The 25,752-nt window shown below is 39.8% G+C and overlaps 1 protein-coding gene and 1 pseudogene across 1 annotated transcript in view; one reads left to right on the top strand and one right to left on the bottom strand.

Moving 5' to 3' along the window:
* LOC149474766 (uncharacterized) overlaps positions 1 to 25,752 on the top strand; it is a 1,567,000-nt gene that overhangs the window by 506,640 nt on the left and 1,034,608 nt on the right. The gene's annotated exons all lie outside the window — the stretch shown is intronic.
* LOC149474768 (stabilizer of axonemal microtubules 4-like) lies at positions 2,316 to 23,902 on the bottom strand (annotated as a pseudogene).

Below are 25,752 nucleotides of genomic sequence, written 5' to 3'. Positions count from 1 at the left end.
AACTTCTGCAGCAGCTATTGCACCCTCGACTGCTAGCTGCTCTGCAGACCCTCCATTTTGGCTCAGTAAATGTCCACCCCACTGCTACATGTTAATACTTCCTTCAATAATGCTACTAACGTTTTGTCCAAACTATCCCAGTCTATGCTGTCTGTGTTCTAGTCACCGGTACACCGCACTACTGTTCCATCAGCCCAAGGAGACACAGGTGAACAGAGTGGCTTGTCTGAAGACACCTTGCACAAGTCACTTTCAACTATATGAGACTGTGATAATACATTTTCTACCATTTGAGATAATTCCCCATTCTTTTCCACTAATTTGTATGCACAAACAGCAAGGCAGGTAATCCTAGACTTCTGGCCCCATTCATGGCGTTGTGCTTACCATCATTCTATGATAATACATGTTATATCATTTGAGCTAATTCTCCATTCTGTTCCATCAGAGCAGTATCAGAGCTGTCCTTGACAACTGCTGGCTCCACCACACAGAGCCTTTGTGATATTTTCAGGGACACCTCTGTTACAGGTGTCATTGTTGCACTTCTTTTGTATACCCTGCCGGCTGAACAAAATTTTCTTCAATGCTTTTCCAAGAGTGACAACAGACACTTTTGCACAAACACCAGTGTTGGTAATCCTAGACTTCTGCTCCTCTGGATTATTGGGTGCAGCATTGAGAAACCTGGGACACTCAGCAACTGCATGGTCCCATTCATGGTACAGCAAGAACTGTGCTTGCTGCCATTACTTGTCAGAGCTGTCAAATATTCAGGTCACCAAAAGAGATAATGTTCTTTTAAAATATTGTTTTCTCAAATACTTATAGCCAAGTCATATGACTCGGGATGAATAGATGTTTGGTCATGGGGTTTGGCTTGGCAGGAATAGAGATGTCATCTGCTAAGTGGTCCCTTGATGCATAGAATGACATGACCTGTTTCTGGTTTCTTTGGATGATTCCAGAACACAGTTGAAAGGAATTTGGATCCATCCCCTCCACAGATTCAGTCTGTTTATGATTTGTGAATGGTCCATGTTTTTTTCTCCACTTAATCAGATTTTTGACTTTCTTTGAATTTAAACCAACTACATGCCTCAACAGCATCTCAGAGCAACTGTTTGTCTATTCCCACATAACTGATGCATTCCTCCACCACATTGTCAGCGACTAATTTCAATTGCTACAGTGAATTATTGTGCTGGTACATACAGTACCAAACTGTCATGCTGGCAAATACCAATTCCAATGTGTTTAGGATCCATTTTGACAAGTTCGGCTAACGGATTCTGTACCCATCTCACCAGGGACACTGCACTCTGAACAATCGGCTTTAGTTCTGACATCACCTTTTCAGCTTCAGAGCTTACATTATAATAGGATGCCCTGGTTCCACTGACAATACAATAAACAACACTGAGTGGGGGAAAAACAGATTTTTTTATCCGGTCACTAAACTATTGTTCAGTCTCTCTGCATGTTTTACCATTCCCAATGGTTATAGTGTAACAATTGTAGTTCTGTATAAGATGTTTATTTTTTCTGCTCCCTCCTTTTTTCCCTGCCATGTTCTGTATGTAAATATAGGATACCTGTGATAATATATGTTCTACCATTTGAGCTAATTTCTGATTTTGTTCCACCATAGCAGTATCAGAGCTTTCCTGGACAATCGTTGACTCAAACACACAGAGCCCTTGTGAGATTTTCCAGGGGCACCTCTGTTGAACATGTCATGGTTGCCCCTCTACTGCATCCCCTGCCGGCCAGAAAAAATTTTCTCCACGGTTTCTAGACTTGACAACAGACACTTTTGCACAAACAGTGGGGCAGATAACCCTAGACTTCTGCTCCTCTGGATTACCAGGTGCAGTATCCCGAGACTTGGGACACTCAGCAGCTGCATGGCCCCATTAACAGCATTGCAAGCACCACACTTACCACCATTCCTTGTCAGAGCTCTCCATTCTTCAGGTGATCGAGAGATAATGTTCTTTTTAAAAATTGTTTCCTCAAATTCTTCTTGCCAAGTCATATGATTCTGGATGAATAGATGTGTTGTCAAGGGGGTTTGGCTTGGCAAGATTAAAGATGAATCCAGAACACTGTTGAAAGGAATTTGGATCCATCTCCTCCACAGATCCAATCTGTTTACGATTTGTGAATGGTCCATGTTTTTTTCTCCCCTTAATTAGATTTGTCTTTCTTTGAATTTAAACCAACTACATGCTTCAACAGTGCCTCAGAGAAACTGTTTATATCTACTCCCACATAACAAACGCATTCCTCCACCACACTGCCAGGGACTAATTTCAATTGCTCCTGTGAACTGTCACATGCTGGTACATAATACCAACGTGTTTAGGATCCATTTTGACAAGTTCAGCTAACGGATCCTCTATCCATCTTGCCAGAGACACTGCACTCTGAACAATTGGCTGGAGTTCTGGCATCTCCTTTTCAGCTTCAGAGCTCTTACTGTAATATTTTGCCCCAGCTTCAAAAAACTGATTCTTTATCTGGTCACTAAAGTATTGTTCAATCTCTCTGCATGCTTTACCATTGCCCATGGCTGTAGTGTAATGATTGTAGTTCTGTACGAGCTGTTTAATTTCCTCAGCATCCTCCTTTTCCCTGCCATGTTCTGTATGCAAATACAGGATACCTGTGATAGTACATGTTCTACCATTTAAACTAATTACCCATTCTGTTCCACCAGAGCAGTATCAGAGCTGTCCTGGATAACTGCTGGCTCCAACACACAGAGCCCCTGTGAGATATCCAGAGACACCTCTGTAGCACATGTCTTAGTTGCATCTCTGTTAGCCCCCTTGCTGGCAAAACATATTTTCTCTGAGATTTCCAGGACTGCAACAGACATTTGCATAAACAGCACGGCATGTAGTCCTAGACTTCATCTATTCTGCGTTACCAGATGCAGCATCCCAAGAGCTGGGACACTCAGCAACAACATGTCCCCATTCATAGCAACGCGTTTGCCACCATTCCCTATCAGAGCTTTCCAATCTTCAGGTCATCAAGAGAAATACTGTTCTTTTTAAAAATAGTTTTCTCAAATTCTTATTGTCAGGTCATATGACTCTTGGTGAATAGATATGTTATCAAGGGGGTTTGACTTGGCAAGATTAAAGATGAATCCAGAACACTGTTGAAAGGAATTTGGATCCATCCCCTCCACAGATTCAATCTGTTTACGATTTGTGAATGGTCCATGTTTTTTTCTTCACTTACAGTAAATCGATTTTTGTTTTTCTTTTAATTTAAACCAGCTACATGCCTCAACAGCATCTCAGAGCAACTGTTTATGTCTACTGACACGTAACTGATTCCTCCACCACACTGCCAGTGACTAATTTCTATTGCTCCGGTGAACTGTCCTGCTGGCAAATACCAATTCCAATGTGTTTAGAATCCATTTTGCCAAGTTCGGCTAACAGATCCTGTACCCATCTCGCCAGTGACACTGCACTCTGAACAATGGGCTGGAGTTCTGGCATCTTCTTTTCAGCTTCAGGGCTTATACTATAATAGGATGCCACAGCTTTACTGACAATGCAATAAATGACATTGAATGAAAAAAAAATGATTCTTTATCCTGTCACTAAATTATTGTTAAGTCCCTCTGTAAGCTTTCCATTGCCGATGGATATAGTGTAACAATTGTATTTCTGTACGAGCTGTTTAATTTCTTCAGCATCCTCCTTTTCCCTGTCATGTTCTGTTTGCAAATATAGAACACCTGTGTACAGGATCTCGTTTGTAGCTGGTATGATGGCCAGCTCACATCCAATTTAAGTGTTGTTGGTATAGGTAACAGCAGATGTCTCCTGCTTTAGCAATCTTTGTTTAGACATGTATGTTGCTTGTCCTTGAGGTAACAACACCTCCAGCCTCAGAGTTCCATGTTTCACCTCTTTAAAGTACTCGGAAAGTTCACATCAGTGTGAATTGTCCAACAATACCGAGCCACCTGTCTTCCTTGTTGGCAGTATTGCTGGTCCTCTTACCAGTCCCTCTGATTTTGTTGTCCAGCTCTCCTGGATCACTTGGCTCTTTTAGCTTTCAGCCACAGTGCCACATGGGGTTCTCCTGACATCCTGATAGGAGCCCACCTGACTCCTGGGACAAGACCTCCTTTCTCTTGACTTCTGGCTGGGGCTTCTCTGACCCCTGGTTTAGATCTCCTGTCTCTTGGCTCTGACCCCTGGTTGAGACCTCCAGTGACCCACACTGGGGGCTGTCTCAAAACTAGGAGCTCTGAGCTGTCCTCTGGCTGGAGTATATAACGACCCTGCACACCTGTGTACTCAGGTTACAGGCATCTATTAAAACTGGACATAGGATTGAAAATTCCGTCCCACCCAATACTCATTGGAATCTTCAAGCTCCAGACCCCAATCTGGGACTATAGAATCTGGGGAAAGCCAAAAACACAGCTTTATCCACTGAGAAACAATAGTCTGGAACTTCGCATTAACCCTTAATCCAAATCCTGTGTCACATTCTCCTATATTATAACACTGACAGGGCCTCTCACTGTCACAATATATAATATATAGATATTCACAAAGTACACTTAGACATCTGCTTGTTAAAACATTAAAGGAACCAATGACAACTTCTGACGATTCTAATTGCTTGGTAACATTTTACATCGAAAAAAGTCAAAACTCCTGATCTGCATATATGTTTTGAGTCAGTGACTCAGGAAGCATTGAAGCGTTGGATCAATATAATAGCCAGGCATCTAAGGTTTTCAAAAGGCGCATTCGACAATGGCTACCTATATGATTTGTAAGTACGGGACTTTTAAAATTTTAACTGCAGACAGACTTAGAGTACACAAATGAATGCAGCTATGAATCTATTAATACATCAATGCAACTGGTGTAAGCACCTAAATTAACTTGATATCTTCCTCTTGCAATCTCCTATAGAGCAGAATCAGATTGGGAAAGGGGCAGGACTGGGAGTCAGTCAGGTGTGCTGCAAGCATATAAACAAGTAACATGTTGTTAGGAGAGAGCAAAGGGAGCAGAGAGTCCACCAATCCAGTCAGCAGGCTGGAAATAGAGAGAATAAATTGCTCTACATGGAACATACAACATTTTGCTTCTGAGTATTCTGAATGGAGCACCACCTACTGTTTGTTCATTAGAGTCCTCACCTACATTGGGATGTACATTGCTGGAGAACACCACATCTTTTGCATTTCTGGACATAGGGAAAAGACATCACTATATCCCTAACCTGAAAGTGGCATCATATTCCTGGCTGTACTGTGTCAAAGGGCTGTATCAATCACAGGAATAAATAAAAATACACATTTTTTGTCAGGTGTTACAGCAGATTTTCTCTATGGGTTTAGCTGTTTGCTTTGAGTTTCTGTTGTTGCACCAAACATCTGATGCATGTAGTTCCTTGCAAAAAAGACACAATGCCAACCTCTCTGGCATCTAGTATCTCCTGCCTTCCCAATATTTCAGAGTTTCAGCCTCTGTCAAAATCTTTGTTATTCAGCATTTCTAGCAGTGTTGGGTGCCTGTGTACCCTGTAAAACTCTTAGATTCCCAGCACCTATTTCACTAAAGGACTCAGCAGTGATGTAGGGGTTGGTGGAAGGGACCACAATGCACAGCAGGAGACATAGGCATCTGACACTCCTATAAGTTTCACATTTTGACAATTTTCGCTGAGGCAGTGTTTAAATGGAGTATATATAGGAGACACCAGAGAGGTGTGTATACAGTAGGGTTTCTCAACTAGGGTTCCTCCAGAGGTTGCTAGGGGTTCCTTGAGCACTGATAAATTCCCACTGATACCATCTTTCTTTTTAGCTATCTGTAAGGGGATAATTCTTCCCAATGGCCACACGTGTAAGGAGCATTCTTCCCACTGGCTATCACATGAGTATTATGAGTTGTAGATATAGTAATTTTTAGCAGAGGCAACCTGAGACAGGAATTTTTTTTATAAGGGTTGCTTGTTGTTGAAAAAGGCTGGTATACAATGTATCCTTTTGCAGGGAACTGCCTCTACCAGATGTTTAGTGCAACAACTTTAGACCCTATAACATTTTCTTTTTGGGTCCAAAATGCTATTGATTCCACATAAATACCAAAGCTAATGAACTCAAGGGAAATGTTAGATGCACTGTTTTGGGTGTCTCTGTCTTAAGCAGTCAATACCTTTGTCTATTTCAGCAATGCACTTAGTAAAGCATTGTATTTTTGAAATATTAAAATTAATGTGGACTGTAGATTTGTGTTGTATTGCACTTCCAGATTTAGTTTACCTATATGGTTACCCCAGCTAGGGAGAACATCTACATAGCCTTTTATGCAGAAGGCGCTCTGAATGCATTTCTGAAAGCATTTGTATATTTATACTAATAATTGTCCAATGCCGGTAGTGCAGAAGGGATGAGATTTATATCAACATGCACTTGTGTCTAGGGCAGCATAATCTCTGTATACAGCCCTGGGCTAAATTAAGAAAGAACTTGTAGGCGCAGGAGTTAAAGGCAGTTTGATAATGTTACAATTAATATTTTGTAAGACATAAACCAGCCGTATGTAACTATCTGCAACTGATAACCTGCAGCTAGTGTTTGGCTAATTAGATGGAGGCAGTGTGTGAAGAGTAGATTGCTGGGGCTATAAACATTCATTAGAAGATATTTTCTACCTTTATAGAATATTCATTGAGGTCAGCCAGGGGCACTTCTCACAAGGTTAATGATGTTGACTAGGACTTTTGTTCTTTGAGCTGCGTGAATTACTACAGGATTTAAAACAAGACATTGAGATATGGCCCTAAATCATTCTCACAATAGTATACCAACAATGTAGTGTTAAGCTGCAAAGGTAAAAGCATTTTTTTTTATCTAAAGTTAAACAAGGCCTTGCATTTCATGATTACATTAAAACATTATTAGTAGAGCCCAATTTGAAGTTATATATGTTACATAAAAGAACTGAAGTGCACATAAACATATGAGAGCTCTCACCTGGTAGAACTATTAATGGATAGATATTAGGCACATCCTATATAAAAGTACATAGGAATATTCTCCCCATTCAAATGATTGTTTGCCAGCCCAACAGTGCATGGTGTAGCCTTTACTATCTGTAATTTGCTTTAAAAGTGTAGCTAGCTGAAATTTTTTGCATCCCCTGTGTAAATTCTATTCTGCAGCTGCCATATCTGCATATCTACAGAGAGGCATTTAGAGAGATTTGTTCCATGTGTGCTTGTTGACTCTGAAGTCTAGTGATACTGTGAAGGAAGGAGAGAGTGCTGACAGCACATCTTATTTCCAGTAGACCAATAAGGGCACAGAAAATTGTCTGTGTTATACATTCATCTTTCTCCAAATGCTGAGCTGAAACCAGAGTTATGAAATGGGCATGGTCAGGATCCTTACAAGTGCATTCATAGTACCTAGTGTTCTTCTAAATGTTCCCTTTTACATGTTTGCTATTTTCCAGGATTGTTATCAAATTTACTCTTGCCATGTTAATATTTAAAGAAGCATTCTAGAAAGGGCCTTGCTTTGGATATTGGAGCCCCAATCCTGTTTTGGCACTCAAACCTACAGGGATTAGCCTTCAAGGGCTCGAAGGCGAGTCACTGAGAAAATCCGGCTCTGGGAAAGTGTATAATAACCAATTTTTTTGTATAAGTTACTGACACATTGGTATGCAACTGCTTCTAAAATCCATCACTGGTTCCTCCAAACCTCAGACCTTTGCTGGCGCTGTCACAGTGCCAAAGGAACACGAATACACATATGGTGGCATTGCCCACAGCTGGCCCCGTGCTGGAACTGGGGCTTATTTTTCACATAACAGAAACAGCTGTGTACTTAAATATTGCTTGTTGTCTGCACATTTCCTCTCAAAAAATATAAATATTCACTCTCAAATACCTTTATTGAACACCACTAAATCACTCATCTCCATATACTGGATATCCACTCAAGTACTCTCTGTTCAGGAAATGCTCCTTAAAGTTGATATGGAGGAAACTCTAGCTCAAGCAAACGACAGGGTTGAGTGATTTCACAAAACATGGACACCTTGGTTTGCCTTTTAGAGTCTCAAAGGACTTTGACAATTTCATGTCCGGTGTGCCTTAAAAATAATTATGTACCTTAGAGGTAGATTAACATTTTCATTCCTCTGAGTTAATCAACTGGAGGGGTCTGTGTAGTACTCTCAGACATACTGACTTTTCCTCCTTACAGTAGAGTAACTTCTCTCTGTCACTTTGTAGTGTGCTATTTCTGTTTGGTTCACATACCCATTTATATATATATTTAAGCATTATAATATACATATCCATATACAGTTTGAGGGCCAATTCACACCACAAAAATGCACTCCGGATGCAGTCAGGATAAGTTATTGCTTACAGTTCACACCACACTCAGTTCCAGTGCAATTTTGATGCAGTTTGCTATGTTCCAGTATGGTTCTGTACAGAAAAAAATGGAGCATGTCTTACTTTTTGTTCTGCACTAGAAACTGACTGGAACTGGCTGGACTAGTGTGAACCGGGGCTATTGGAATACATGGAAAACACTGTGCATGTATTTTTGATGCAGAAAAAAATGCACTGGACTGTTTCTAGTGTGAACTAGCCCTAAGACCTTATACCTACTAAATGCCATATGATTTAAGGTATAACTAAAGGCAAAACATTTTTTTTTTTGTTTTGGATAGAGTGGAATTGGATTAGAACACCTGTCAGTTTTGTATTGCTGTCAGTGTCCCTGTTAGGGAGATTCTCCTTCTCTATTTGTCCTGTTTACCATTAGAATTGAAAGTGAAAGCAAAAGAAAATCCTAAATTTTGAGTTGTCCACTGAAGAATAATAAAGGGGAAATATTCCAATGCGGACACTAGTTGTAAAGACCTTGTGGTTCCCAAGGAATGCTCTTAATTTGCAGGCATTTCCTCCCACTTCCTTTTTGGCTATGGGACAGCACATGAAGGGAAATCTCCACAATGGGACAAATATGGCGAAAAAAAAAACTGAAAGGGGTTATAACCCTCCCTTGCTCTATCCAAAAATAATGTTTTGCCTTTTAGTTCTGCTTGAAGTTGGTGAAGTTAACTACTAAACATCAGGGAGAAATTTTTAAATTAATGGTAATGTTACCTTTAGACAGTGTAATGTCTGGGCTATGTGTTACATTATTATTATTATTATACAGGATTTATATAGCGCCAACAGTTTGCTCAGCGCTTTACAATATAAAGGCAGACAATACAGCAATGATACAGTTCAATACAAGAAGGTTAGGAGGAACCTGCTCCTTGGAGCTTACAATCGAAGAGGGAGGGGCTGGTGGTCTAAAAGTTAATAACTGTGGGGGATGAACTGATAGGAGGAATAGAAGATTCCGTTATTAACTGAAGGTGGAATAGGCTTCCCTGAAGAGAGAGGTTTTCAGAGATCGCCTAAAAGTGGGCAGAGTAGGCGATAGTCAGATAGATTGGGGTAGAGAGTTCCAGAGGATGGAGAAGGCACTGGAGAAGTCCTGGAAATGAGCATGGGAGGAGGAGACAAGGGAGCTAGAGAGCAGGAGGTCGTAGGAGGAGCGGAGAGGACGGTTTGGGTAATATTTGGAGACAAGATTATTATTATTATTATTATACAGTATTTATAAAGCGCCAATAGTTCACTCAGCGCTGTACATTACAAAGGGGGACAGAACATGTGACAGAACAATACCAATACAATGCAAAACATGAGGGGATCGAGGGCCCTGCTCTTTCGAGCTTACAATCTAGAAGGGATGGGATAGTGGTACAGGAGGAGATAGCTGGGGGGGATGGAGTGGTAGGAAGAGTGGAGGAGGTCAGCAAGTTAGCAGGGAGTGAGGTAGGCTTCCCTGAAGAGATGTGTTTTCAGGGTGCGCCTAAAGGAGAGGAGAGTAGGTGATAATCTGATGGGTTGGGGCAAGGAGTTCCAGAGGATGGGTGACACCCTGGAGAAGTCCTGGAGGCGGGCATGGGAGGAGGAGACCAGGGAGCTAGAGAGAAGGAGGTCTTGTGAGGAGCGGAGTGTGCGTGCTGGGCGGTACTTGGATATTAGGTCAGTGATGTAGTTCGGGGCAGTATGGTGGACAGCTTTGTACGTCAGTGTTAGGATTTTAAATTTGATCCGTTGCGCAATCGGAAGCCAGTGGAGGGATTGGCAGAGGGGGGTGGCGGAAACGGAGCGTTTGGAAAGGTGAATGAGTCTGGCAGCCGTATTCAGGATCGACTGAAGCGGGGATAACAAGATTGGTGATGTAATTTGGGGCAGAGTTATAAATAGCTTTATATGTTATTGTTAATGTTTTCTTCGTTGGGCAATGTGAAACCAGTGGATGGATTGGCAGAGAGGGATGGAAGATATGGATCAGTTAGTAAGGTGGATGAGTCTGGCAGCAGCATTCATGATAGACTGAAGAGGGGATAGTCTGCGATTAGGTAGGCCAATGAGGAGGGAGTTACAATAGTCAAGGCAAGATATAACAAGGGAGTGAATAAGTTGCTTCATGGTTTCAGAGGTTAAGGACCGATGTATCTTGGAGATGTTGCAGAGGTGAAGTCTACAAGATTTGGACAATGATTGGATTTGGGGCTGAAAGGACAGATGGGAGTCTAAGATAACACCTAGTACCCTGGCATGAGGGGAGGGACTGATGGTTGTATTATTGATCTTGATGGAAAAGTCAGGGGAGGGGCCACAGGCTGGAGGGAATAGTAAGAGCTCAGTTTTGGATATATTTAGTTTGAGGAAGTGGAGTGATATCCATGCTGATATGTCACTTAGTAGGTTAGTAATGCGAGAGGAGACTGAAGGGGTGAGGTGAGGAGTAGAAAGATAGATTTGTGTGTCATCAGCATAGAGATGGTACTTAAAGCCATGAGAGTTTATCAAGTGAGCAAGGGAGGATGTGTAGATGGAGAAGAGAAGGGGTCCAAGGACAGAACCTTGAGGGAACCTTACAGAAAGAGGAAGTGGAGAGGAGGAGAGAGAGTTATAGGTAATACTGAAGGAGCACTGCGATAGGTAGGAGGAGAACCAGGAGAGAGCAGAGTCTCGACGACCAAAAGAGTGGAGTTTTTTGAGGAGGAGGGGATGGTCAACAGTATCAAAAGCCGCAGAGAGGTCAAGTAGTAAGAGTATGGAGTGGTGGACATTGGTTTTAGCAGTTAGTAAATCATTAGTGAGTTTTAGTAGGGCAGTTTCAGTGGAGTGTAGTGAGCGAAAGCCAGACTGTAAAGAGTCAAGAAGCTTGTTGTCAGATAGCTAGGAGCTCAGGCAATTGTAGACTAAGCGTTCTAAGCATTTAGAGGTAAACGGGAGCAGGGAGATGGGTCTTAGTTTGTTCAGGTTGGTGGGGTCCAGCGAGGGCTTTTTAAGTATGGGAGTGATCTGTGCATGCTTTAGAGGGGTGGGGAAGGCACCATTAGAGAGGGAGAGATTGAAGATGTGAGTGAGGGAGCATAGGACAGAAGATGAGAGTGATCGTAGTAGTTGAGAGGGGACAGGATCCAGGGGGCACGTGGTAAGACAAGCTTCTGAAAAAAGTTTAGTGACCTCTTCAGTAGTAGCAAGGTCAAAAGAGGAAAGTGTTGAGGGAGGTTTAGTATAGGGTATGCTAAGTGGGATAGATGTCTGTGCAGCAGAGATGCCCCCACAAATTGCATCAATCTACTATATGCCTCTATGTACTTTTATTTAAATAAATGATATTTTTGCATAAATGCACTAGACTTCAGGGTGAATTGTTGAGATTTTTCTGCTACAAAGGTCTAAATCAAGCTGTCCCTATGTCTTGGACTGAGAGCTGGGGACCATTTCTGTGAGTGATATATGTTATCAGAGGGCTGTAACCATTGGTTTTTAAGATGTTTGCATAATTATTTCTGAAAAAAAAACTTTTTTTCCCACCTAAACCAGGGAATAAAAACTTAACACCCAGGATGCAATGCAAGATTCCAGTACTTTATCATATTTAAACTATGCTGGCAATGAGCGGGTTGACTCACACACACAACGTTTTGAGGGTATCAGGAACTGAGTGGCATATTAGCTGCTCTCCTTTAAAATTAATGTGTGAAAATGTTGGAAATGAGTAATGACCACCAATCAATCAATCAATCAATCACCAAATGCTAGGTCTCAGAATATGTCATGAGTCTCAGAATATGTCATGGGTGAAATGGGTCTAATACAGATGTCCCCATCTTCAGATGTGAGTTCGTACAGCAGTGACCCACATGTTGTATGCAGTGTCTGGGCTATGCCAACCCCATTGTTGCTTCCTGCATCTATTGATATACCCAGGAGCATGGGTGGAAAGTTGTCTTATGCCCACCCTGCATCAACAGCTTCCTGTAAAATCTATTTGGCTCTTCTTGTGCAGAGAAGACATTATCCTGTATTTCTTCCAGTTTATGGAATCTCTTCTTTTACCGGACATTTATATTTTGCAGCAACATGTTTGCGGAAAAAAAAAAAAATATATATATATATATATACATTTTTTTTTTTTTTGTAAGATTTTTTAAGTGGAACTTCACTCTCCCAATCAACATGGACTATGTTTAATCCTTATGCTGCTAGCCTTAGTAAATACATAGTAAAATTATATTTACTTGTTTTAAACTTTTTACTTTACTTAAAGTGGTTGTAAAGGCTGAAGGTTTTTTTTTACTCTAATTCATTCTATGGTAATATAGCAATCTAGGTTGGAAAAAAAACTTCTGTGTGCAGCTCCTCCCACAGCCCATCTAATACTTACAATGAACCAGATCTCGATCCAGTGCTGTGTATGTGAGCCTTGATTCTCCAGGGTCTCTCTCCCCTCAATAGCTGAGAAACTGCAGTGGGAGCCATTGGCTTCCACTGCTGTCAATCACAGCCAGTGATTGACACAGTGAGCCAGTATCTTTTAGACACACAGAGCGAGGCTCTTGAGCGAATATGCAGGAGTACCCCCAGAGAAAGCTGCTGGCACTGAGGGCATTCAGCATAGGGGAGGGTCCAGAAGCACTGGCAGGGGACCAGAGAGGAAGGGGGGGGGGGGTTGGGGCTGCTCTGCTCAGAGCGAGTAAGTATGACTTGTTTGTTATTAAAAAAAAAACAAAAAAAACCCCAGATCCTTTAATATTACTTTCCCATTTTCCAGACGTAGATAAAAATGATGTCATACGGAAATATTCAGTAGGGTAGAGGGGTTTTCTCAGCTAAGCACGCCCTCCTGCCTGCATGCCTGAGTCAAATGCAGATGGATTCCATGAAGGAAATGCTACATAAATCATCTGCACTTACTCAAGATGGCCAGGGCCAGAAACACTAGCAAGTGTTTTTCAAAGTGATTTCAGAGCAAAATAAAGAATGGAGACATGGATGGATGGGTAAATGTGCTTTGAATATTAAAAATGAATTAAATAGAATTTTTGGTTTGTAGAGCTGAGATGCAGCGTAGTTCTGCCTTAACCGTATTTCTGTTGTGTCCCAGACAAAACCTCAAATTATGGCATTTCAATTCAATGACCTTTTTCTGTATTGCAAAAGTCATTTTAAGGTTTGGCTAGTGAGAGGATTAATTAACTCAGCTACTAAAATGTTTTAACTACATTTGGATATATCACACTGCTTACAGATTTACAACGCCTCTTCCACTAACTGTGCTAACGTTTGCTTATCAGTGCTTCAAGAATGCTGCTCTTAATGTTTCTTTGAGCTCAAGAAAGATCAAAATGTATCTTGAAATGAAGCAATTAATGCAGCCTGTAATTCCGCTCACACAGAGAGAACATTTATTAAAGAAGCCATCTTTTTCCTCTGGCAGATTAAGAAAAAGTCAGGGACAGACTGGATAGGGCAGGAAGGTGACAATTGACCTGCAGGCTGAGATGATATTAATGATTTTACCCACCACAGGAGGTCAATTGCAAATTACAAAGTCATGTTAAGCTCAGTAGACAATGAATTGCAAAACATAGATATGTTCACAATTATCAAGTATACAGTGTTATAGTCCCATATTTTGCCAAACTTATTTTTTTTTTTAATCTATTATTTGTGCAGACCATCATTTAATTACAGGAAGGTTTCAGGTTGTGATATAAATGAAGTGTCAATCTAGTTTAGTCCCATAGCCTAGCCTAGATATAGGTAATGTGGTCTACAGACTATAGACTATAGGGTCCATTGATTACTCATTAAACATTACAAACTTATGGAAAAGTAGTGTGTGTTGTTCAGACCATTGTGGACTTAGCTTGGAAATGGCCTGTGTATAGATCTACAGAAAGTAAGAGCAGAGGTGTCTCCTCTCATAGTGCTAACTATATCATACCCTACATTCATGGCCAAATTTACCATTGTGCACCATGACAGAGGCCATACATTTGCTTTTCCCTGTATAGTTGTCTACCACAGGTCTTTCATCAGCAGAAACATGGTGGTTGATTTACTAAAGAAAAATAGATTTCTCCCTTTTTAAAATTTTCCTTGGGTATTCTTTGCAAAGTGAAATTTCACTAAGCTTTGGGTAAAACAGCCTATTTGCCTTTAGTAATACAACTCTATAGTCCTCATATGTCAGCTTATTCACATTGTCAGAATACTTATTCTGCCTCAAATGTTGCTTTGTGCAAAAAATACACCTCCAGATACTAAGTCTATATGGAGAATACGGCAACTTGCTGACTTGACAAGATCCACAGACCGTTTAACTTACCAAGAAGGCAAAGAATTAGACTCCACTGTCTTGTCTTGTCAAAGTCTTGTTAAAATGTGGTAGTAAACTTTTGAACAAACTGTTTTTTTTCCTCCTGCAAAGTTATATCAAAGTGAGCTAGTATGCAACGCATACTAGTACATTATTAAAGACTTTCCTAAAAACTAAGCCATCAAGTGGCATGCTATCACCACTGACAGGACTTAAATCTTTATCTGGTCTTTCTTCCAGGTACACAGTCTCCAGCCGTTTGAGTAGCCGAGCTGCAATGTTGTAATTCCCGCGCATGTGCTCTGGGGTCACTGCTATGGCATAGAGCTCTGAGTATGCCATGAGTATGCCGTCCCTTCAGAGTGCATGCGTGATGACTTCACCAGTTGCAGAAAGTTTGAATATCTTCTGGTGCATGTTTAGGAGATACGCCTTGTACCTACAGGTAGGCTTTATTATAAGCTTACCTGTAGGTAAAAGTGTCCAAGTGGTGTTTAAAGGTGTCCAACTGATGTACAGCATGGAGAGGCAGGGGGGATGATCAATTAGCACTGAGCTATTTAACAAGAAAATAAAAACATACAAATACATGAATGTAGACTGTCTGCTGGTGGCAGCACAAAAGTATAAAAGAGCTGATCCTGGCAGAGGGGTCTTGCTTTGGGCATGCTAAGGCTACATACACTGTATACAGCGCACACAGACGCTGCAACTGTTAGCGAAGTAAATAGTTTGTTTGGACCAGCTTGGTGCAAACACACTATTTAAAGTTAAATGAAACAAGGTCAGCTTAAAGTTCATAAAACCCTGGAGTCAGGCTTTAAAGTATAACTAAAAGCAAAACATTTTTAGTTTTGGATAGAGGGATTAGAACACCTGTCAGTTTTTATTGCTATCTGTGCCCCCATTAGGGAGATGTACCTTCTCACTTTCAAAGATAATGGTAAACAGGACAAAGAGAAAGTAAAAGAAAATTCCAAATTTTGGGTTGTCCCCAGAAAAGTGATAGAGGTGAAATATTCCAATGAGGACACTAGTTGAGGTGACCTGGGGGTCCCCAAAGGATTCCCTTAATTTGCAGGAATTTCCTGTCACTTCCAGTTTGGCTCTGGGGCAGGAAGTGAAGGGAAATCTCCCCAATGGGACACAGATGGCAAAAAATAAACTGACAGGCGTTATAACTCTCCCTTACTCAAACCAAAATGAAAAAAAAAAGTTTTGCCTATAGTTTATCTACTTTAAGCTTTGAAAATGAAAGCTAGGATATGTACAGCTGCTCCAGATTCCATTGCTTCAGTCTATCCAGGACCGGAAGAACTTCAATCCATGTATGGGCACCCTAGTTGTACAGACGTGAATCTACCGATCAACCTTTGTATGACCAGCCTGTTGTTTTTTTCCTTATTAATCAATGCCGCCAACTTCACTTGCCCTTGGGAAGATTTACCCCCCTTTTAGGACCAGGCAATTTTTTGCTATTCAGTGCTGCGCTGCTTTAACTGACAGTTGTGCGGTCATGCAACACTATACACAAATGCAATTTATATAATTTTTTCATACAAATAGAGCTTTCTTTTGATGGTATTTGATCATCACTGTTTTTTTTTATTTTTTGAGCAATAAACAAAATAAAATTTTAAAATATATATATATTTTTTGCTATAAAACATAGCCAATGAAAAAAATAAAATGTCTTCATAAATGTAGACCAAAATGTATTCTGCTGCATGTCTTTGGTAAAACAAAATCCCAATGAGTGTATATTAATTTGTTTGTGGGAAAATTAAAGCATCTACAAACTATGATATACACTATATGATCAAAAGTTTGTGGACAGCTGACCGTCGCACCCTACTGGAAAATCTTTGTGCAGGGTACAGCTGAGAGTGGCATTGTTACATAAGTGACAGTGCAGTGTGAGATTAGCTGGTCCTTTGTCAGGAGTTGGTGAGAAGGGCAAGGGTCAGGCACCGCATTCATCACAGTCAGTGCTAATAAAAAGCACTGACACGTACTTTGTTGTGTTTTACATACATATGTGGAAAGCAGCTGCCCTGTAGAAGTAAAACAGATGGAAGGCTCCCCACCATCAGAAAACAAAAGCACAGTGAGAGGATTTAAAGGCTCAGGAACCCTTTGCAGGTGTTATGGCTTAATTAGCTGATTAGAGTGGGACACTTTGAGCCGAGAATATTGCACCTTTTCCCAATATTCTAATTTTCTGAGATTGTGGATTTGGGGTTTTCATGAGCTGTAAGCCATAATCATCACAATGATGACAAATCACGGCTTGAACTATCTTGCTTTGCATGTAATGAGTCTATCTCATATATTAGTTTCACCTTTTAAGTTGCATTAGTAAAATAAATGAACTTTTGCATGATATTCTAATTTTTCGAGTTTCACCTGTATATGGGGGCATTAGTAAATTACCTTCGGTGTTTTTAATAATTTTGTCTTTTAGGTTATTTAACATTCTTGAAATTGTATCTACCTGTAATCTCTGCATCTCACAGCGGTGAGAGGAGTCCATCCCCTTGTATCTTGTTTCTTTTACTAGTGTTTGCTTGTTGAGGAGTAGGGACATTATTGTCCACATATTTCTGTCAATATCTGAAACTTTCACCATACTTCTGAGACTGTTTTGCTTTATTTTACTTGAAATTTAATTATACATTTCAATTCATGGTGTCACTGCATAACCACTGTAGGGATTTTTACAACAGCGTTTTTTATATGAGATTTTAGTAGCATATCAGTTGGGTATTGTTGTTGAAGATTAGACACAGCACAATGTGTTATCTATGTATAATTATGGTTGTATGTTTGGTCATGTTGTCTACAACTTCACTTTAAAAGAAACTTCTACAAAAGTCTGCAGGACGGCTGCAGCATACAGCTAATTATGTTTTACTTACGACTAAGTAGAACTGAAGCTCTATGATGTATCTGATATTTTTCAGATGTCAAAATAAAAGATCATGATCAATTTCTCTTGCTTACATAATGGGTTTCTAGTATCTCAATGCAAAACGGAAGTGATTAGGTTGTTATACAAACACATTACATTAAGCAGACTCTTTGATCGGGCTTTAAACCATCACCATAATTTATGTTTTTTTGCTAATATACTGACGAAAATTGGGAATCGATGACAAATTGCTAGCTTTCTAAAGAAAGAAATGTACCAACAGAATAAATTGATTACTGCATTGCATTTCAATAATACAGAGTATACAGCAAACACTGTAAATCTCATTGTAAAATAACTTTCAATGGGTCTGGAATTCTATGATGTTGTTTACTTTGTTTTTTTTTGCACATTACAATTCAGTTAAATTCAATTAAACTGCATGGTGGACCTTAAAAGCAATAGCTTCTTGTTCATAATGTAAAATAGGATTATTTTCTTACACCTTTATAGGTTTTTTTGCTTGTAAAAGGCTCCCTCTCATACCCCAGTGTAATTTTACTAGTATAGTTTCATGATTGTTTGCTGATTTGACTGCATACTCTGGGTAAGGCATACAGTGCCTGTTAAAACTCTCCCAATGTTAAGCCAGCCATAAACAAAACCTAAATTCAAATTTCATTCCATGTATGGGCATTGTATTGTATGTATTGATCGCTTGATCAACTTCAGTACAACCAGCCTGTTGGGGTTTTGTTTGATCACTGCCAGCAGCTATAGCAGCAAGCAGTGATTATTGTATTGTGATGGTGGGAAACCTCCTGCTGTCACAATACAAAAGCTTCGGGGGAGAGATTCCCCCATCAACTCTTTAGTCTCTGTGGCCTTTCAATGTACTCTTCTGTGAACTCTTAGGTCCTGCAGCATCAGTGCCCACTTTATTTGGTTCCATCAGACACATGTGAGGGGTTGGATGTCTTTGTATTCCAAGTAAAGGAAGTTTACACTGATGCTGGAGGACCTGAAAGTTCACATAGGAACAGACTAGAAGCCAATGGCAGTGTTCAGTCTACCAAGTTCTCTTGCTTGGTGAGTGATGGTGGACGGAAAATAACCAGCATGGATTGGGCAAATTAATACTTTGATCTGAGTCAGAGTCTTTATGTAGAGCTGGAACATTGCTTTTGAAGAAGACTTTGTTGCATTTAAGAAAGTGCAGCATTATAGGCAGACTGTGGTGGTGGTGGTGGTGGGGGGGGGGGGGTTTACTAAAACTGGTGCACTCAGAATCTGGTGCAGCTGTGCATGATAGCTAATCAGCTTCTAACTTCAGCTTGTTAAATTAGCTTTCACAATAAAACCTGGAAGCTGATTGGTTTCTATGTGGAATTGCACCAGATTTTGCACGCTCCAGTTTTAGTAAATAACCCCCTGTGCTTGTAGGCTTGAACCTCTTTAAAGTAAACCTATTTATCCTGTCTGTGCTCCCAAATGGTGTCTGGTGATTGGCTCCAAATGCAGCAAGTGCTGCGTTTGTGGGGAGTCAAGGGAGGTGTCAAGTGCCCCCCCATACCTGGAAGTAATGGGTATGTGTCTGGGCTGTGCCAAATGATCACTGCAGAGAAGAATGTGGGGAGGCTCCTTAGGGCCCCTGCATTAAAGTAAACCTTTTCTAGTTTGGGCAAATTGCCAGTTCGCCCTATGGAGTTGATTTACTAAAGGCAAATAGACTATTGACTTTTGCATTTTCCACTTAGCTTTGTGAATGTGGCTTTGTATGAAAGTTTTGTATTCTGTTGTCATAAAAGATAGACCATGTTGGACGTTTTCTACATCGTGGATCCTTTTCCATGAGGTATAAACAGCAAACAATGATGTTGTGATGGGATGCCAGCAATGACCCTGGATCCTTTATCCTATGTTTCAAAGTCCACTGACTTTAATGGCTTTGGATTTTGAAATGGTGACTTCACCGCTCCTTCAATTCACTTTGTGGAGACCATCATGTACTGTGTTGGTGATTGATGTGCAATTGTTCCTAATCTATCCTGGAGAGTGACAGCTGGAATTAGGTTGCCTACCTATGAATAACAGAGATATTTATTTTCTTAGTTTTATACATTAGCACCATGGATTCCAATCTGTAAGAGTTTGCACAGATATTTGATTTAATGCTGTAGACCAAAGCCAAGGGATTTCACATTGAAAGATCCACCGTCAAAAAATCTACTTGTATGGGCCCAACACTAAAATAAAATTATTTACACAAAATATATTGATAATATAATTAAGTACAGTATCTCTTTTTTTCTTAGTAGGCAACCCAATTCCAGCTGTCATTCTTCTAGCATAGATTAGGATATTAAATGTAATATTTTACAGAATTAAGATTTGTCTGACATTGATATTGTATGCAGGTGGTGAAGGTACGATTTCTTTTTTTTATGGAGGAAAGGGGAAGACCACTGAGCAAGCACAGAACTTTTCAAACAGAGAGGAAAATATTTGCATACTATTATGAATCTTTTTGATGCTTCTCACAATTGCGCAGGAATTAACCCTGCATGGTTCAATAGCTGCAAAAGATGCACAAATATATAGCATTGTTTGAAAATATAATTCTTTCAAAGCCCTTTCAAAATAATTCTTTCATAGACTTGTAGTCTTTGTGTTCAGGATTACAGTAATCAACTTTTATTATTGTTTTGAATGATTTGAATGATTTATGTATCCGATACCTCGGTTACAATTGTACTTTACATGCAATTTTTTTCCAATTTTTCAGGTAATTACAATTATGCGGGCACAGCATGAATGTTCCATTGTAAAATCAGCAGGCATTACAAACATATTGACAACAATGAAAGTGTCAAGGATGGTACAAGCTCAATAAATGAAATATGTGTAGTTTGGCTTTAGTGCATCATATAATACTTTCAGGGTCAGAGTTACCAGTGTGACCAATTTTGACAAGGTTTAGTGGTAGGTGCCAGTGAAAGTTGTCTTGTGTGCAATTTTAATTCAGCTTTTGGTTGCATAAAACACTGAAGTAGTCATCAGGGGCGGACTGACCATTTGGAAACTCGGGCACTGCCCGAGGGCCCGGGGTCAGTATGGGGCCCCATGAGATGCCCCTGGTACCTTTTTCATAGGCTTTTTTGAGTTTGGGCAAGGACACAGGGGCCCCATGATCCCCTATTGCCCGGGGGCCCCATGAGTTTTCAGTCCACCCCTGGTAGTCACATATTCTCCAAATTATTTGCACACACCTTCTTTCATTTAATTGTGTTAAGGAACTACAGAACAAGAAGTGATCATTAGTAAATACTATGGTGCATCATTTGCCACAGTTGGGTCAAGCATGGGAAAATCAATAATGATGCATGGGAGAAAAATTAACTTTAAAATGTGGGTCAAAGCTACATCAGACCAATAACTACTCTACGCACTACTCTGCTCAAAATATACATTTTCTTTCATTTCCGCTAACCCATAATCAAATATTCCAAGTTTATAAACATATAAGGTAGTGTTTAATAAAAGTAAAAAAAAATCATTTGTATAAAGACAACTAATAAGTTTCCATATAACAAATATATTCATGTGACTCAAACTGAGGGCTGTTCCATGTAAATGTAGATCTTCCAATTATTGGGATTATAATCCTTACAAACAATAAGCAATTCTTTGGCTCCTCAATGCATAAGTATAAGCTCAATATCTAGGTAAAAGACAAAAATGATACAGATAAAAGAAAAATCATCATTGCTGAACTAATTATGACTAATTATATTGTGCTTAATATTTTAATTTGTGCCTAGTTGCAATAGTATTATATAACACACACCAAAGGAATTCTAGCAGTCTAGCTTTGAATGTTGCAACCACTCGTAGGACATGGCTTGCAAAACATGATGATGTGCTACGCTGATGCTACATCATATTTTTTGCATATTGTTTCCTGAGAACATACTGTACTAACTTCCCATGGAGGATGCATTTACTGAGCGGTAAGAATCAGGGTGCATTGGGTCTGATAAGATCACAAGCTTACATCAGATAATATTTATATAATTGAAAGAAAGAGGTCTGTGTTAGCATTTGTACATGAATACAACTGGTTTGCATCAGAAATGCTTTTGAGATAATTCTCAGTTGCTTCTGGGTTGCTTTTGCAATTTACATCAGACTCCATTCGGTAATCCATAACACATGGGTTATTTGTCATAATGATTGTTATTACCAGCTATGTGATTGTTATTTATTTTCTCATTCTTATTGCTGAACATAACAATCATAGCCTATTGAACTGAGCCTACTGACCTGTATAGCAAATAAATGTACGTAAGTCTTTATAAGCTGCCTTCTATTCCATTTGTAGTAATATGAGCTACTGACAAATGGGGGACTAATTTACTAAAGGAGTAGAACATTTTGCAAGTGAATTTTCACTAAGCTCAGGGGATGGGGTAAAATTAATTTTGCCAAGAATTCCCCATAAAAATATGCAGGGAAAATATATAAAAAACAGTATTTATACCTGCACACGATTAGATAATGTCAGAAGAGCGTCACCTCATTTACTGAGCTAAAGATACTCCCTTACAAACTGATAAAAAAAAGGAAAAGGAAAAATTTCACTTTGCTCATTGAGACTCTGTTAGGTTCATAATCACTGGGTTTCTAATTGTAGGTTTGCAGTGACTTGCACACTTTTTGTGTTTTGGAATATTTTCTGTTTTATTTCAGTTTTTGGTATTTAAGCCAAAGCTTAGGAGCTGAGATTCAGTAATGCTTATTTCATTATTATAGAAAAGCTGTTGTGGAATTGATTCTGTATTCCAAAATGAGTCCAGTCTTCACAGTCTTTCTCATGTAATGCTAGCTCTACAAACCTTTAGTAGTAGTTGGTCAGGTAGTGTTGTGTAGGCTCCTGAGGCTGCCTATATTTCAGGTTATTGTGAGGCTCCTTTCACACGTGATCTGCTTGTTCAGCAGGGGATCTGTCTGCTGTTTCCCACTGAGCAGGTCTGTGTCCGCTCCACTTATGCAGAGTGGACATGGACACAACCCACTCTTCTCTATTGCCGCTCGTATGTTAAAGGACTACCTGAGTGCCATCCAATCCCCTGGACTGAAGGGGAACAAATCCCCATCCATCTGTTTTTGGTGGATTGGATGTAGGCGGGTGTATATGGATACATGTTTGTCTACACCCGCCGATCCATAAAGAAGAATGGAGGTTCCAATCGGGTCTGCCTGAAAAATGGACAGGGAGACCAGATTTGAATGTTCATTTGAAAGGGACCTTACTGAATCCAAATGATTCTTCCCAACATATACGCTTTCTAAAAGATCCTTCTTCTGATTCATGTTGTTGCCAGGACTAGAGCCATCTGGCAGAAAGCTGGTATGCAGTACAGTAATCTGTATCTCTAGAAGCCACTGTCTCTTTCAGAGATCCTGGCTAATGCTGGAAGTGTCTCTCTTCTGTGCACTAAAGAGCTTGGCAGAAGATTAGTCTTGATGATACTGAGTTCCCTTCAGTCCCCCATCAATCATGGGTGATGGATTCCCTGGTTGACCCTTTGGTGAATCCTGAATTTTTCATTGCTCCAATAACAGCATTTTGAGAGGAGCTTGTCTGATGAGGTGATTTTACAGTGAATTTGTTTTTGTATTCTTTAGACAGGATGAACCATATCAGAATTTTTCAACCTTAGGAGATCCTTTTCTATGAGGCATAAACAGCAGAGTTTGATGTTGTGGTGGAACGCCAGCAATAACTCCAGGACCATGATCCTGTTTGTCAAAGTGCATAGACTTCATAACTCTAGATTTGGGAATGGGGACTTTACTGCTCCTGCTTAATCCAGTTGGAGAATTTAGTTTGTGGAGCAGCAGCTCTGTTCCTCTTAAATTTTGGTGAGGGAAAAAATCTCTGATGGTGATTGCTGTTAAGTTTTCTTCAGTATTAGCCCCAAGTCTGGGTTATCTTTCGAGTACAGGTTAGGTGAATAGTATACAACCAATTGGAAGTTTGATTGGTTCCCTGTTAGACAGTGGGCAAGAATCCCAGAATATTGAACATCATCTGGAACAAACTGTGGGCGACCATATGAGCTACGGTAGTTGGTACAGTAGAAGTTTAGAGGGTTACATCTTCCTCCAGAACTGCCGCAAATTCCTGGAGACTCGCCCTGAATTGGAAGACACCCCATTGCAGTGGCAGGCTTAGATTAAATATAAAACATAGTAGGGTGCTTTTATGTAAGATCATATTGTCTTCTTATGTGCTTGTGTCCAGTTAATCACAGGATGATTATTATACCTTGGCTAAATATATTCTTATTTCTGATGTCTCCTTTTAAACAAGACTAATATTTTTCATATTTTTGTCCATCTATATTTTGACTAATAACATCCAGCTTTAAAAATATCCTTGCGTTATTAATGTTTTCAATTTGCTGCCTAAAAATCATTTACTCTGTGCTACATTCACAGACTAAATTGGTTGCAACTTTTCGCAATTAATTAGGTATGTGAGTCATTTTCTAATGAAAAGACTCTTCAGAAAGAATCACTGTAATTGTTCAGTTTGTGATGTTGCATCTGTTTCTATAGGTTGAGTAGAGATCTGCAAAGACATACAGTATGAGGATTATTAGAAATTCCATGCACAGAGCAGTGATACTTAGAGCAGTTAAAATTCAACTCCAATGTTCCCCCCACCATCTGCCCTTTCTTCATAAAGGCCTCCTGCCTCTTTTTTTAAATCCTGTTATATATATATATATATATATATATATATATATACACTCCTTTTCCTGCAGCCTTTGGCTGGTATGCTGATTTCACAGGTCTTTCTTCTTCTTTCTTTACGGTGGAAAGGGGGGGTCCTTATTCCTGTACAGCATAGTATTCATGTCATTACACTGTTCAAGATTACTGTGAGCCCAGGCTGACATGAAGATATGTCCCCAGTGAGTATGTCCATGACAACCTGGGTTCATAGGTGGGGGCATAAATGATGCTGGACGTCATTCCACTGGGAAGACTGGTGACATCTTGTGGGGGGAAAAGAAGTACTGTGGAAGACAGCTCCAGATTAAAAGTCAGTATTGCAACATGGACCTTTTTTTAATTTGTATCTTGTTAGAGCGTCCAATCACTATTACAGGAGTAGTACAAGTTGTCATACCATTCACCTAGCAGTTTGGTTCTAGGTGTATGGAGACTGTAATTGCATATCAGAAAAAGATATGTGTGCTTCACAAGTTGAGTGGATCCAGATGCTGCGCCAGCTCATTGCACTCCTGAAATTCAGCTATAAAAAGAAATGATTCGCCACACTCTGCTCTGCAGAAACTTTTCTTATTTAATGGTAGTAGCAGGGGTCATCCTTGGCTTGTTTTTCACTGGAAAGCTCTTTTTGAAAGGACAAAACTACACGAACAGGAACAAGGAGAACCTTGTAGGGCAGCAGTCTAGATTTTTTATTATATCTAAAATGTATTACTGACAGTCAACCTGATTCTCTGCCAAACTTGGCAACTCTGCCATCCTATGCCATGTGTCTATAAATTAGTGAAGCGCTATAAATAATATATATAACTTAGTGCCATTAATAACTCATAGTGCTGTATGAAAATATACTAATACATTCACAAAAAGTATAAATGAGTGATAAACAATGTAATAAGTGATGGATATATATCCAAATAATTCATAAATCCAATTGGTAAACTGATAATTGTGATTCACACACATAAATCATCAATGTGCATATAAGAAAACAAGTCCATGCAGGTGTAACTTGTGAAAACAGGAAGAGTGATCTTCACTTCTAGTGCTCAAAAATCCTCAAATGGCAGCAATGCCTGCTCACCTCCCCACACTGACCCACACAGGGCCAAAGGGCTATTAATCTCCTCTATGGCCGATCCTTTATTGCAGGTAGCTCATCAAGGGATCACAGGACTTCCACTCCACCTCCACTCAATCGTTCTGTAGGACACAAAAAGAACTTCCCATAGTGTAATATTGTTTAATACTCGGATTTAAAGCATAG

This window comes from Staurois parvus, unplaced genomic scaffold (assembly GCF_062004578.1).
Source record: "Staurois parvus isolate SC_StPar_1 unplaced genomic scaffold, SC_StPar_1.0 ptg000001l, whole genome shotgun sequence".
In the NCBI taxonomy this organism is placed as follows: Eukaryota; Metazoa; Chordata; class Amphibia; order Anura; family Ranidae; genus Staurois; species Staurois parvus.
Note: the sequence above shows the minus strand (reverse complement) of the source record. Positions and strands in the feature narration are given on the sequence as shown.